A 15,013-nucleotide genomic window follows, 5' to 3' on the forward strand; every position below is an offset into this window, starting at 1 on the left:
ATTGCTTTGCTAGTGCATTTTATAAAATAGACTATTGAAAAAATAGCTTTAGACACAATATAGCATTTTATGATTTAGCCTGAAATCTGAGAAATATAGAGGTTATCTGAAGCCTGTAATGGTAAAATTCCCTCTGCTATTGAAGTTATTGTCTTTAAACAGAGATTCTACATCAGTAATGCTGTATTTGTTTTGCATGATATTCAGGTTAATTTCCTGTTTTCTCCAAGGAAGCAATAGGGTGGTTGGTATGAGAGAGGGTGTGACTTCCAAAGGTGAAATATTATTTTGTTGTAATTTCCGGCTACCTAAGGATGGGAGAGGCTCAGGACATTTCAGTCAGCATATTCTGTGAAGCAAGTTATATTGTGGTTTATTTATGGACTTTTACACGTTTATTTTCTGTGCAAGTTTGTATACTCTTTTTGAGTAGCTAAGTGTTTTGTAATTTTGAAATACTTGGAGTGTTATATATTGTGCTTTTATGGTACACTGTCTTAGGATGGAGAGGGCTCAGTAGAGTTCTTGTCACTATATAGTTCTGTATGTTGAGTCTTTACTTGAAACAAGTCTATGACATATCTGCTGAAGATAAGGAGAGAAATAGTTTAAAAACTGCAATTGATAACAGAAAATTGTATGTTTAATGCATTTATTATGTAATTATAAAATTAACAAATGACCATGGTAGAAATTTTGAAAATCTGCTAGACAAAATAGAGATTTACAAAATTGGGGGTAAATTTCAGAGTGTAAAATTGTCCATGAATATCAGTGCTTTCACATTTTCCAAGACTTTAAAAAGACTCTGCTTCTTAAGATTGCACTCATGATATTTTATTTTAATGATCTTTTCATTATGAGGACACATACGTACAAATCTGTAAAAAAAAAAGAAAAGCATGTAAATTGCTGATGTTTCAGGTAGCCACATGACATAAAGTGGGAAAGGTCAACAAGATGAAAGCACATGGATTAGCTTCTCTTTAATTGCTTACATAATTCTGATAGTTTCTTTCAGATAAAGTAATTAATGGGGAATCTAATTCAAGAAAAAAAAATGCATGAACCTCAGGCCTTCTTGAAGCTGAGTGTTCTTTCCACAAAAGGTATTATAACTTTCCATGGCCATGTTTTCTTACTACCTGTTGGGGAAGGAGTATCGTATGGCAAAGAATTTTCCCGAAGGGAGGTGCTTCCCACACAGGTTGTCGTAAATGACTTCTGAATTACTGCTACTTAAATGCTGTACTTACTTGATTCTATTTTTTTTTTTTTTTAGAGCTATAAACTGTCAAATGGCTCTGATGTAACAATTGTTGGGCTATTCTTCAGGGCTCTCACAATATGGTAATGACCTGAAAGTGAAAGTGTTAGTAGCTCAGAGGAATCCGACTCCTTGTGACCCCACGGACTGCAACCCACGAGACTCTTCTGTCCATGGAATTCTCCAGGCAAGAATATTGGAGTGCGTAGCCGTTCCCCAGGGGGTCTTCCAGACCTAATGATTGAACCTAGGTCTCCCTCACTGCAGGCGGATTCTTTACCTTCTGAGCCACCAAGGAAGCCCAAAAACCAGGAAGGTGTGAGTCTTTGGTTTCAGAGTGAAATGGGAGCTGGAGTTGAGTTGGAGAAGAGGCCTTGCCTCTTTTAGTCAACAGTTCAGTGGCTTTTAATTAGTTTATACATTTGTATAACTACCACCCCCATAAAGGTAGATAACAGTTCTAAAACTCTAGAAAGTTTCCTCCTAACCTTTTGCAAAAATCTCCCCATCTCCCACCCCCAGGTAACCACTGATCTAATTTCTATCTTTAGAGATTAATTTTGCTGATTTTAGAAATTTGTGTAAGTTGAATAATACAGAAGGTACCTTTTTGATCCGCCTTCACTTGCTCAGCATATGGTTTTTGAGATTCATTCATGCTGGAATGTTTTAAATCAGGACTTTAGCCTAGGTGGCTGATTTTGTCTGAAGACACCTATAGATACACCTGAGTCCCTGACATTGTCACCATCTGTTCTTGGCTCAATGTTTTAAACTTTACTAAGAAGCACAAGGTTGAAGTAATGAAACTTATTGTTAATATAATGGAAGTTAAGTGAATGTTGTTATATAATTTTCTCAGCATAAATTGATCTACTTGGAATCATTGTGTTGATAATCCATAAGGATATTCTTCCTAGAAAAATCTTGACAGTGTAAAACTTCTAAAGGATACTGCCCTCCTACTCTTTTAGTTTTCAACTTTGGGGAAATATTTCTGGAAAATTCAAATGCTCACAACCTGAAAGATACAGTTATTCACCCGAAGGCTGAGTTGCCTAATCCTTACATGCTTTCTGATAGAACCCAAATATTTTTTGCACAACAGTGCTTTCTTGTTAAATATAAACATATAGATTATTTAAGATGGGCATGCATATACAGTAAAGTGAAAAAACAGTCTTTCTGAGTTTCCCTTGTATTGTTTTTCATTCAAGTTTCTATTCAGTTCAGCTGCGCAGTCGTGTCCGACTCCTTGTGACCCCAAGGACAGCAGCATGCCTGGCCTCCCTGTCTATCACCAACTCCCAGAGTTTACTCAAGTTTCTAGAGTGTATGCTATAGTTTAGGGTAACCTCTGGTTAGTTTGGGGTCCTCTCTTTACATAAATGTTGAAGTACTCTATACCCAAGTTGTTTCCTACTTTTCTCACTTTCATTTTTTTGTTTCTAGCTTCTTATAATCCGTTATACTTTATCTTGCATTTGTTGAGGTGGCAGCTAGTGTAGGAACATTGAAAGCAGTGTGAAATTTTGATGTTCAGAATACATGTTGGCCAAATTCTATATTGAGGGAAGGTCTGAGTTTGTTACAATAACCCTTTCTCAGCCCTAGAAACTGAGCTATATCCTGACAGGTATGTAGAATTCATAGGAAATGCCCTCAAAGAGCTTACCGATCATAGATGCATATGCATGCATGTAATGATTACTTTATTGGCAGCTATGCCAACATACACACTCTATTTTGTTTTACATCATTATCATTGCCTGCTGCTTACCACTATATACCTTGCTAATGGTGTGGTTTCTTTGGCTTGTTAATTTCATGGCCAAATAATATGTAATTTATCACACACTTTAGTGTAGAAGACGGAGAGTCCATAAATTATTGTATGCTTCTTTCCCCTTTCGGAATGTATTAAACAGAGATCAGCCAAAGTAATAAATTTATTTCAAATGCATTTGATAGCTAAACATCAATTAGGACTGATGGGCAGTATTTCTTCTTCCAGCAATGTAAGTATTTTTTAAAACTAAACCACTGAATGTGAGTTTACTGAGCATGGGACTCTGTTTACTGGGATCCCTTCTTAGAAAAATAAAAGAAAACTTGAATTGGATATGTGTGATTTATTCAAGTTGTAGCTAATTAGATACACCGTGGCTAACTTAATTTGTCAGAATCATTTAGTATTTTACTCACTCCCTTCCCCTTTCCCGAGTCTCATGAAAACGGATCATGAGTATCTTAAAACATAGTATATCATCTTTCATCCCTATAAATCTAACTATAAAATCACACTTTCCTTATCAAGTGTAACTCACTGTCTTTTATTTATTTATTTATTTTTTATTTTATTTTATTTTTAAACTTTACATAATTGTATTAGTTTTGCCAAATATCAAAATGAATCCGCCACAGGTAGAGTAATTGTGGCTTTAATTCTCTACAAAGTTGAAACCAGCAGAGAGGAATGTTTTTATGGAGTCACCACATTCTAGAGCTTTAGAAAGAAGACTTTAGAATTAAGAACAGATATATCATTTTACAGCTAAAGCAGCTGAAGCCTAGAGTAGGAAAGTGACCATCCAGGTCAGGTAAAGAGGTTGAAGATCAGGTTTCAAGCTGAGAAAGAGTCTATGGGGACTCAGTCTGGGCAGTTCAAACACTGAAAGGAGACCACTAATGTTCTGGGAAGGCTGGCATCTGGCCTCAGTGTGGGATTTCAGACAGAGAGTGGGCCCAGGGGGAACTGAGCCTTTGCAGTGGGCAGGGGAGTCCATCCCATCTCCGAAAAGTGCCACTGACCTCAGAGTGGGTGGAATAAGCAGTGAATTCTAGTCCACCTGAGAAAGCAGGACAATCTGATTAACTCTGAGTTTAGGTTTATCTTTCATACTTCTTGAGAAAGAACTTGGACAAGGCCAAGTCAAGTGCAGCCTCTTGAATTCCACACCCAATATTTATTGGTGGAGGCACTTAAACCCTCCAAATGATTCCAGTATTTTAATTTTACTCTGTATTTAATTCAACAGTCCTATGATTACTTAATGAGCAAATAACTGGAATCAAAAAGAGTGTGAATGTATTTTTAGTGTGAGGATGGGTGGGTTAAGTGGGGCAGTCTGGAAGAGGGAACCAATAAAAAGGGATCTTGGTAAATAAAAACATCTTTTAGAAATGGAGAGGAATTTGAAAGGAAATTAGTGCCTGACACCATACTCTTATCTTTGCATGCTTAGAAGCTAGTTTCTGATTTTATTTTCAACAACAGATCTCCCTGTGATGAATTGTATTTGACCTCCACACTATTTATCTCCTGGACATACTGTGAAGTTTTGAGAAGAAGCAGGTATTAGAATTTGTCTTGAGAGCAGCTATAAACGTTTCCTGGAACCCCTCTAGGGTAGAAGAAAAAGGAAAGGAAAATGGAAACAAAGGATAAAGACAGCTAATAATGTTGGAGATACCACTGGGATTTGTGATATCTCTTTTTCAAATGGCTTCCCTGGTGGTTCAGGCAGTAAAGAATCCACCTGCAATGCAGAAGGCCTGGGTTCGATTCCTGGGTTGGAAAGATCCCCTGGAGAAGGGAACAGCTACCCACTCCAGTATTCTGGCCTGGAGAATTCCATGGACAGAGGAGCCTGGTGGGCTACAGTCCATGGGGTCACAAAGAGTCGGACACAACTGAGCACTTTCAATTCACTTTTTGAAACTAAATAGAAGTAGTCAGAACTTGACTGTTTCTTGATCATGGTTTGTTTTCATTTTTGTTTTTTTCTTACTCCTTCATCAGTTATTCCAGTTGATAGAATATCATGTCATCTTCAGTTTCAGTATGAGTGCTTGTCTTGCTTCCATTTGTATTATTCATGCAAACATTGATTGAACTGATGACCCCAAGTTATCAAGGAAACATTAAATATACTGATGAATACATTTCTTAATTTTAGAAAAAAATTAATGAGTGAAGGTTAAAATACTCTTCTTAAATTTGTCATTTAAAAAATTCTAATATGCATACCTCATTGACTAATAATGCCAGAAAAATGAAGAATTCCTATGTATTAATGAGTCTGTATATTTTTGCACAGGTATGACTGTTACCAAATGTAACAGCCCGGTTTGCTGGCCATGTCCTGTCTCCAAGAAAGCTGTAGCTTCTGTTGTTTCAGTTAGTTCATTGGATATCAGAGGTAAATTTTTGAAGCTATACTACCTTTTACACTTAAAAAAAAATTGAAGTGTAGTTGATTTACAGTGTTGGGTGTCAGGTGTACAGGTAAGTAATTCAGTTATATGTGTGTGTGTATGTATTCTTTTCCATTGCAGTTTATTACAAAGTATTGAGTAATTTCTCTGTGCTATACAGTGGGTTCTTATTGTTTTATATATAATACACACTTACTTTGAATGTGTGATCCACGCTGGTCAGACAACATGATTATGTTCACTTTTGATATAACCTTTTTAGGTACAACCTCAAAGTCTTTGATAAAATATTTTAAAATAATTTTAGCCTGTGTGTGTTCTAATCCCAGTGGTAGTTATTAGAGATATGGATTTGCACTAAGTATTTGTCTTTTTTGTTCTTGGCCAATTAAAAAAATTCTTTTTATTTTCTGGTTGGTTTGCTAAATGTTTATGACTACAATAAAAATGTTAAATTTTGTCTCATCTTAAAACACGATCTGAATTAGCGATGAATATTGTGCTATATACATAGGGACTGTGACATAAATATAGTTTCTAACTTCATAAACACATAATCTAGAAGGGAACACAGACACATATGTAACAACTATATTGGTTTACTGAGTGAAATAGTGAGATGGATAAAGTGCTGTTGCTGCTAAGTCGCTTCAGTCATATCCGACTCTGTGCGACCCCAGAGACGGCAGCCCACCAGGCTCCCCTGTCCCTGGGATTCTCCAGGCAAGAACACTGGAGTGGGTTGCCATTTCCTTCTCCAATGCATGAAAGTGAAAAGTGAAAGTGAAGTCGCTCAGTCATGTCTGACTCTTAGTGACCTCGTGGACTGCGGCCTTCCAGGCTCCTCCGTCCATGGGGTTTTCCAGGCAAGAGTACTGGAGTGGGTTGCCATTGCCTTCTCTGGGATAAAGGGCTAGCAAGCCTTGAATAGTCAAATCAGCTTCAAAAATAGATGTGCAGTTATTTTAAAATATTTTAAACATTTTCCAGCTACATGCAGAAAATAGTGTAAAAAAGGTATGATTCTTACTATAAGCAATTTAGCATTTTGACATTCTGAGCATCCTCATAATGAAATTAAGTCCAGAAGGAGTTTTTTCTCCATGATCTCTTCAAATGGTCCTTGTTCATCCACAATATTTCCCATAATAACAAAGGTGCTTCCGAGGGCAGGAAAGTTCAACATTATTAAAGTTTCATAAAGCAAAGTCAATTTTAGGAATATAATGTCCCCAAACTGACAAAGGTCTTGAAAAATAATTTCAAGGGAAGCATAAATTATTTTCTGCTTGTCAAAGGGCAAAAATATTTAGGTTGAGCTAACGAATGGTAGTAGAGTTTTAGAGTGGAGAATATCCTTAAAACATTACATAGATTTATATTGTCAGGAGATGCTAACTACATGAGGTTATTTGTATTTAAACAAATTTTAAAATTAAAAATGCAGTTTCTCAGTTAGATTTGCCATATTTCAAAGATGTTTATTAGCTACATGTGGCTAGTGAATACTGCATTGGATAGTACAGATACAGAACATTTTCATTATCATAGAAAATTCTGTTGAGCAATACTAAATAGATACCCAGATATTCACAGAAGAGGCAACCAAGTCTCAAGGAAGTAATAAAACTTCCAGAGGTCACACAGCTATGCTTTTAAAGAAACACAGAATGACACAAAGGAAGTAGTAACAGAGGCATTAAAGAAACCCAGGAAGTTTCTGGAACAGATAAGGTAGAGTTTAACAGTGCAGGCTTAGTTGTTAGCAGGATTGAAGCTCATGATCATTAGGAAGACCTACCTGACTGAATTTGGACATTTAAAATTTTATGCAATGAATTAAAAACAGACAAATATTTCAATTTTAATGAAAAGCTGCCAGCTCCATATTTTTAGCCATTGCTGTGCTTCCAGATTATGTTTATCACTTTAATATACAAGGCACACTCTGAAGTTTGGTTTATCTGACCCCAAGAAATGAAAAAATCTTGTAGGTGTTATGGCTATATTTGAAAAGGTTGATTTTTAAATGCATCATGCAGACTGGCCCTGTTTTAAAAGGGACTCCTGCCACCACATAGTCGAAATGTGAACTCTTTTCTCACTTTGCAAAAGTCAAAGATAGTCCCTGCATTTTTATTATTTCATTGAAATCCAAATATTATTTTTCCATTTTCTAACTTGTTTTCATCACAGTGTGATCAACTGTTGTCAAGAAAGGAAAGGTTAGATTTATCAATCAAAGTTTGATAAAGGCCCTCTAAATAATTGAACCCTCAGGAGAAACAATCCTCATGTATTCTTTTTCTGTTGCTTCAATATCTTCATAAAAAGTCATTTCAATATGTTTGGTCCTGTAGCAGAGATTCTGTGAAGTGCTTATCTTCCTCAGAGGTCCAGAAAGCCTATGAGTCTGTGGATAAAGGTGGGTAAGGAAAGAGAGAGAAGGAGGATGGAGAGAGACTTGATGCTGAGATAGGACAATGTTCTAAAACCTCCTTGGGTTGAAGGTAGGGGAGCAAAAATACCCATGAGTAATCTAGAGTAAAAGTTAAATAATCAAGGAGATGAATACTGTGAAGGAATATGGTAACTTCCCTCCTAGAAATAAAAGTTACCCTTATTAATTCTCTTCCTTTTGCCTCAGAAAAGTGTTAGTTAGGTCTTGAGAGGGCTATTATTGCCAGAAATGGAAAAGGAGTTTGAAGAGACTAGCTTGGAGCAGAGAGAGCAAGAAACCAAAGCCAGTAGATGGAAAGCAGACTTCACAGAAGTCTCCCACTCAACCTCTAGGAAAACCAAGTCCAATTCCAAAAGGTCCCGCATGGGAATTGAGGAAGACTGGCAGAGAGGGCAAAGTTACACTGAAAGTACAGTATTTATTATGGGATTGAACTCCTGAAAGGCCTTCTAGTAGCTTCAGACCTGTTCAAGAATCCTTCATGTCCTGCTGGTTCCCAGTGAGTGGCTCACAGCTTCAAGACCTCTTCTCCAGGCTAAAGAACTATTTGTAATATACCCTGCCTGTATTTTGTACTTTGGCACCCCAGACAGGGAAACTTGATCCATTTTCAGATTCTAGCGCTTTTACCCCAGCCCTGGAAATGCTGCAGGCAGCCAGTCTCAGCTAGAGGGAGCCACTTAGCCCAGGGTCGCATCACCCCTTCCTACAACGCCCTTCATCCAATGACAAGTGTAAGAATATAAAGGTTAAGACATCCTACTGAAGTGGGACATTCTCCTGAAGGGGTCATCTCATTTTAAGAACTCTCCCTCAAAGGGTCACCTGAGGTTTCCTGAGGCTGCAACACAGCTTTACTTCTACCTTTGCCCAATCTGATGTCCTTTTTCTTCCATACACTGTTGATTCCAAGAGTTGTCCCTGTTAATCTCTTGGACGTTAATCACTGTCTCAGGGTTAGCTCTGAACATAGTGGCATTTATTTAAGATTTGGAGGGCATACCTAGGCTTTGGTATGCAGCAGCGCCAAACTGCACAAATATCCTCCTATTTCTCTATCTCATCTCTGTTTTCATTTTCTCTCTGCTAGATTAGCCAGGGGACTCCCAAGTTTTTCATTCTGTAGTCCTGGTACCAAGATTCTCCTGGAAAAAATAAACTTATTCACCTTTTACATCAAGTACTTCTTATTTTTTCCCTAGCAACATAAATCGTCCTTAAAAGGAATTAGAGTGTCAAATCTTAAATATATTTTAGTTTCTTCACCATTTTATACATTAAATGCTCTTTCCTGGATACTGCTTCTGACATTGGCCTTCACTGTGTTATCAAACAGCCTCATTTGGAAGCTACTCCTGTTTCCAAATGCTGCCTTCTGCTGGTCTCCTGAAGTTCTTAAGTCTGCCTTGCCTCCACCATTAGGTATAGTTCAGTACTTGTCTACCTCAAGGTGATAGGGTATCTTTTGGAAGCTTTATTCTTTTATCATTTACACACACACACACATATATATATATATATGATTACATATATTATATAATTCTAATAATGAAGCATCTATGTGACCACAGGTTTCTGTGCAACCCACAGGTTTTGCTACAATATATTTTCATTCAGTTCAGTTCACTCACTCAGTCGTGTCCAACTCTCTGCGACCCCATGAACTGCAGCACACCAGGCCTCCCTGTCTATCACCAACTCCCAGAGTCTACCCAAACCCATGTCCACTGAGTCAGTGATGCCATCCAACCATCTCATCCTTCATCGTCCCCTTCTCCTCCTGCCCTCAATCTTTCCCAGCTTCAGGGTCTTTTCAAATGAGTTGGCTCTTCGCATCAGGTGGCCAAAGTATTGGAGTTTCAGCTTCAACATCAGTCCTACCAATGAATACTCAGGACTGATCTCCTTTAGGATGGACTGGTTGGATCTCCTTGCAGTCCAAGGGACTCTCAAGAGTCTTCTCCAACACCACAGTTCAAAAGCATCAATTCTTCTGCGCTCAGCTTTCTTTATATTCCAACTCTCACATCCATACATGACCGCTGGAAAAACCATAGCCTTGCTAGACGGACCATTGTTGAGAAAGTAATGTCTTTGCTTTTTAATATGCTATCTAGGTTAGTCATAACTTTCCTTCCAAGGAGTAAGCATCTTTTAATTTCATGGCTGCAATCACCATCTGCAGTGATTTTGGAGCCCAGAAAAATAAAGTCAGCCATTTTTTCTATTGTTTCCCCATCTATTTGCTATGAAGTGATGGGACCAAATGCCATGATCTTCGTTTTCTGAATGTTGAGCTTTAAGCCAACTTTTTCACTCTCCACTTTCACTTTCATCAAGAGGCTTTTGAGTTCCTCTTCACTTTCTGCCATAAGGGTGGTGTCATCTGCATATCTGCGGTTATTGATATTTCTCCCGGCAATCTTGATTCCAGCTTGTGCTTCTTCCAGCCCAGTGTTTCTCATGATGTACTCTGCATATAAGTTAAATAAGCAGGGTGACAGTATACAGCCTTGATGTACTCCTTTTCCTATTTGGAACCAGACTGTTGTTCCATGTCCAGTTCTAACTGTTGCTTCCTGACCTGCATACAGGTTTCTCAGGAGGTAGGTCAGGTGCTCTGGTATTTCAGTCTCTTTCAGAATTTTCCAGTTTGTTGTGACCCGCACAGTCCAAGGCTTTGGCATAGTCAATAAAGCAGAAATAGATGTTTTTCTGGAACTCTCTTGGTTTTTCAATGATCCAGCAGATGTTGGCAATTTGATCTCTGGTTCCTCTGCCTTTTCTAAAACCAGCTTGAACACCTGGAAGTTCATGGTTCATATATTGCTGAAGCCTGGCTTGAAGAATTTTGAGCATTACTTTACTAGCGTGTGAGATGAGTGCAATTGTGCAGTAGTTTGAACATTCTTTTGCATTGCCTTTCTTTGGGATTGGAATGAAAACTGACCTTTTCCAGTCCTGTGGCCACTGCTGAGTTTTCCAAAGTTGCTGACATATTGAGTGCAGCACTTTCAGAGCATCATCTTTTAGGATTTGAAATGGCTCACCTGGAATTCCATCACCTCCACTAGCTTTGTTCGTAGTGATGCTTCCTAAGGCCCACCTGACTTCACATTCCAAGATGTCTGGCTCTAGGTGCGTGTTTCATTATCATTCAACTAATAAAATTCTAATTCCTATTATGACTTTATCTTTGACCTACATGTTGATCAGAAGTATGTTTTTTGTTTTTTTTTTTAATCTGTTTATTCAGCTGCACCAGGTTTTAGTTGTGGCTTTCAGGATCTTCAATCTTTGTTGTAGCATGCAAAGTCGTTTAGTTGTGGCAGTCAGACTCTTTGTTTGTGGGATCCAGTTCCCTGACTAGGGATAGAATTCAGGCTCCCTGCATTTGGAGTATGGAGTCTTAGTCACTGGACCACCATGGAAGTCCAGAAGTATGTTTTTAATGTCCAAATATTTGATAAAATATTGGTTATATATTTTTAAATTTCTTGATTATTCTGAGTCTTGTTTTATAACCAGCATACAGTCAACTTAAAAATGTGTCCTATACACCTCAAAATTTGTGTATAAATGTGCATTTAGTTCTTGATGCAGTGTTTTATGCAAATTTAGGCCAAAGATTTTCAATTAATTTAATTGGGAGATAATTGCATTAACAATATTGTGATGGTTTTTGCCATACATCAACATGAAATGGCCACAGGTATACATGTGTCCCCCCCCAATCCTGAACCTCCTCTCTCATTTCCCACCGCACTGTATCCCTTTGGGTTTTCCCAGAGCACCGACTTTGCGTGCCCTGGTTCATGCATCAAATTTGCACGGGTCATTTATTTTACATATAGTAATGTACATGTTTCAATGCTATTCTCTCAAATAATCCCACCCTCATCTTTTCCCCCTCAGTCCAAAAGTCTGTTCTTTACATCTGTGTCTTCTTTGCTGCCATGCATGTAGGATTGTTGGTACCATCTTTCTACGTTGTATATATATGTGTTAATATACAGTATTTGTATTTCTCTTTCTGGCTTACTTCACTCTGTATAATAGGCTCCAGGTTCATCCACCTCATTAGAACTGACTCAGATGCATTCCTTTTATAGCTGAGTAATTTTTCATTGTGTGTATATAGCACAACTTCCTTACCCATTCATCTCCTGATGGACATCTAGGTTGCTTCCATGTCGAGCTCTATAAATAGTGCTGCAGTGATCGTTGGAGTACATATGTCTCTTTCAATTCTGGTTTCCTCAGGGTGTATAGGCCAAAGAGTTTAACGATGGTATTCAGATATTCTGTAGTTTACTGATTTGTTGTTGTTCTGAATTACTGATCTAGGTAATTTAGATTTTATTTCTAGTTAGTTTTCAGAATTTCCCTTCATATATTGCATTGAAGTTTAGTTTTATGACATGTTCCTTGTAAAGTAATGGTTGGTTTTATTATCCTGCCTTATCTCCAGTGATACTTTTTGCTTTCAAATCTCACATTAATTTTTTTCCAATTTTGCTTATTGTTTTTATGACATAATTTTTGCATCATTTAACTTGCAGTTGGACTATGGTCTCTTGTAAGGGGCATAGAATTAAGATTTTTGTTTCAAAAAATCTTTGCCCTTTAATTTGAATATTTACAGTTAATGTATCTTATTATAGACCATTTACTCCTTGTTTTCTACTTGTCCTACCTTTTTATGTTCCTTTGGCTCTTCCTTTTAAATTCATCAAACTCCATTTTCCCTTTATTAGCTCACAATGTTTATATAAGTAGCAATTATACATGCACCATGACTTATTAGCTCTTTTACTGCTTTTCAAGCAATGCTGAGACCTTAAATTTATTTTATTACTTTTCCCTCCTTCTTTTGTTTTAATGCATTCTAATTTTTTATATATTTCATTATTACTTTTATGTGCAGTTAGATTTTATTTAGATTTCTTCACTTATTTATCCTTTCTGTTGTATTTAATTCCTTTGTAAAGTCCTTATTTTCATCTATGATAATTTTCCTTCTGCCTGCAGGTCTCTCTTTATAATTTAATTCAGTTGGTTCTGATGAGAACATATTCTCTAAATTTTGTTTGTTTGAAGATTCCCCTATTTCATCTTCCAAACATTTTCTCTGGCTCTAGAATTCTCAATGGGCAGTTATTTTCTTTAGCACTTTCCATTATTTTCTAGTATTGATCATTTTTGTTGAGAAGTAAGCTGTAATCTTAATCTCCTGCATTGTTCAAAGGTCAACTGTTGTTGTTTTTCCTCTGGTTACTTCTAAGATGTTCTGTTTTTCTTTGCTATTTGTGAATTGTACTGTGGTGGTGTTAGATATGGTTTCCTTATATTTACTCTTGTTTCATTTTTTAGTGCTTATTGAATTTATGGCTTGATATATTCTTTTTAGTTTTGAGAACTCTCAGCTATTATTTCTAAATATTGTTTTCACCCCAGTCTCTCTCTTCTTTTCCCTTTGGACTCCAATTTAAGCATATGATAAAAATGTTTACTGTGGCCCATATGTTTCAAATGCTCTTTTCTGTACTTTTTTATCCTTTTTGCTTTCCATGTTTAGCCTTAATATTTTTACTGTTACTCTATCTTTCAGTTTATTTATCTTTCTTCACCTGTGTTCAGTCCACTACTGAGTTTTAATTTTAGTATAATTTTGAATTCTATCAATTCTGCTTCAATCAGTTTCTAGTTGTTTAGTTAAATTCTCTACCTTGTCATCTATTTTCCTGAACTTGGTAATATTTATCAGAATATATTTGAACTTTAATATTTAGATCATCCATTATTCTGATTCTGTTTTTTATTCTAATTCTCCTTTTCTTGGTAGTCTTGGTGGTTCTTCAATGAATACCAGACTTGGGATATGACAAGTTGTAGAGAATCTGAATGACATTACAGTTGACCTTTGAACAACCTGGATTGAGACTGCACAGATCCACTTATATATGGATTTTTTTCCAATAACTGAAGCAGTACATAATCTCTGGTTGGTTGAATCCTCAAATGCAGAACCATAGTTAGGAAGGGCCGCCTATAAAGTGATATGTGAATTTTTGACTGCATAGGGAGTCAGTGTCTCTAACTCCTGCATTGTTCAATGGTCAACTGTACTTTTTTCAAGAGAAAATTTCCTACTCCCAAGTAAGGAGCAGAAGGAAAGGTCGCCTCATTGATCTTCAGTCATTGCACAAACATCATACTCATTTTCCTTCTTTATAGATGTTTCCTTCAATGTAACTGTTTCATCAACCTTCCTAACACACGTTCATGTGGACACAGAGACACATACATACAGAAACCTCCAGTGTCCTAATTCACATCATTAGCTTTCCACTGGGCCACTCTTCTTTGGTGGGTTCTGAACCTCAGTTTTATCTCCTCAGCATTATAAGACTTCTAAGTCTTTGCTTTGACTTCAGTTAGCTTTTGTTTGACTTCTTAGCATCTTGCCTTGTCTACCTACATGGAAAATGTGATACATCAAGGGACCACTGTTGCTGAATTGAGCTCGAGTCTCTGAATCTTTCCTGTCTCTGGGATTTTGATCCTTAAAATTCTAGCTGCCTTGTTATTTCTAAATTCCAACTTTGCTCTCTCCTCAGTCCTATGACATTGTCCTAAGACCTACTGGCTTGTCTGCCTCTTAGGAGCCACCTTTGGATTCTCAGACTTTTGATTTTCATCAATAGTTTCTAAATGACTGGGCTAGAAAAGCATGTGCAGAATACTGTTCTTACTTCAGTAAGTTTCTTTTCTATTTTACTTTTCTATGTCATGGCTACCTCATTAGCTTTATAGTGCTCACAGTCAAATGTTGCTTATGATTTATCTGACTTTCTAGTATGTTTTCCTAAGGTAAACTGATATAGTTGGAAGCAGAATTCCTTACCTACCATTGAAAAATTCTGTTTTATCTTTCTATGAATTCTTTGATTTATTTTATTTTGTTGCATCTTCCATCACTTTTTCCTACCCCAAATTCCCATTCTCACAGTTAATTTTAAAATTAAAAATTATAATTAAGCTAATATGTTAATTTTCAAGGAATT

General features: G+C 36.9%; 1 long non-coding RNA gene across 1 annotated transcript in view; it reads left to right on the forward strand.

The window, feature by feature from the left end:
• The window catches only part of LOC129650187 (uncharacterized), a 37,077-nt gene that overhangs the window by 8,877 nt on the left and 13,187 nt on the right, over nucleotides 1-15,013 (forward strand). Inside the window, exon 2 of the long non-coding RNA XR_008713664.1 lies at nucleotides 5,368-5,469. This is a non-coding gene — a long non-coding RNA (uncharacterized LOC129650187). The remainder of the gene's footprint in view (nucleotides 1-5,367; nucleotides 5,470-15,013) is intronic.

Source organism: Bubalus kerabau, chromosome 4 (assembly GCF_029407905.1).
Source record: "Bubalus kerabau isolate K-KA32 ecotype Philippines breed swamp buffalo chromosome 4, PCC_UOA_SB_1v2, whole genome shotgun sequence".
Taxonomy (NCBI): Eukaryota; Metazoa; Chordata; class Mammalia; order Artiodactyla; family Bovidae; genus Bubalus; species Bubalus kerabau.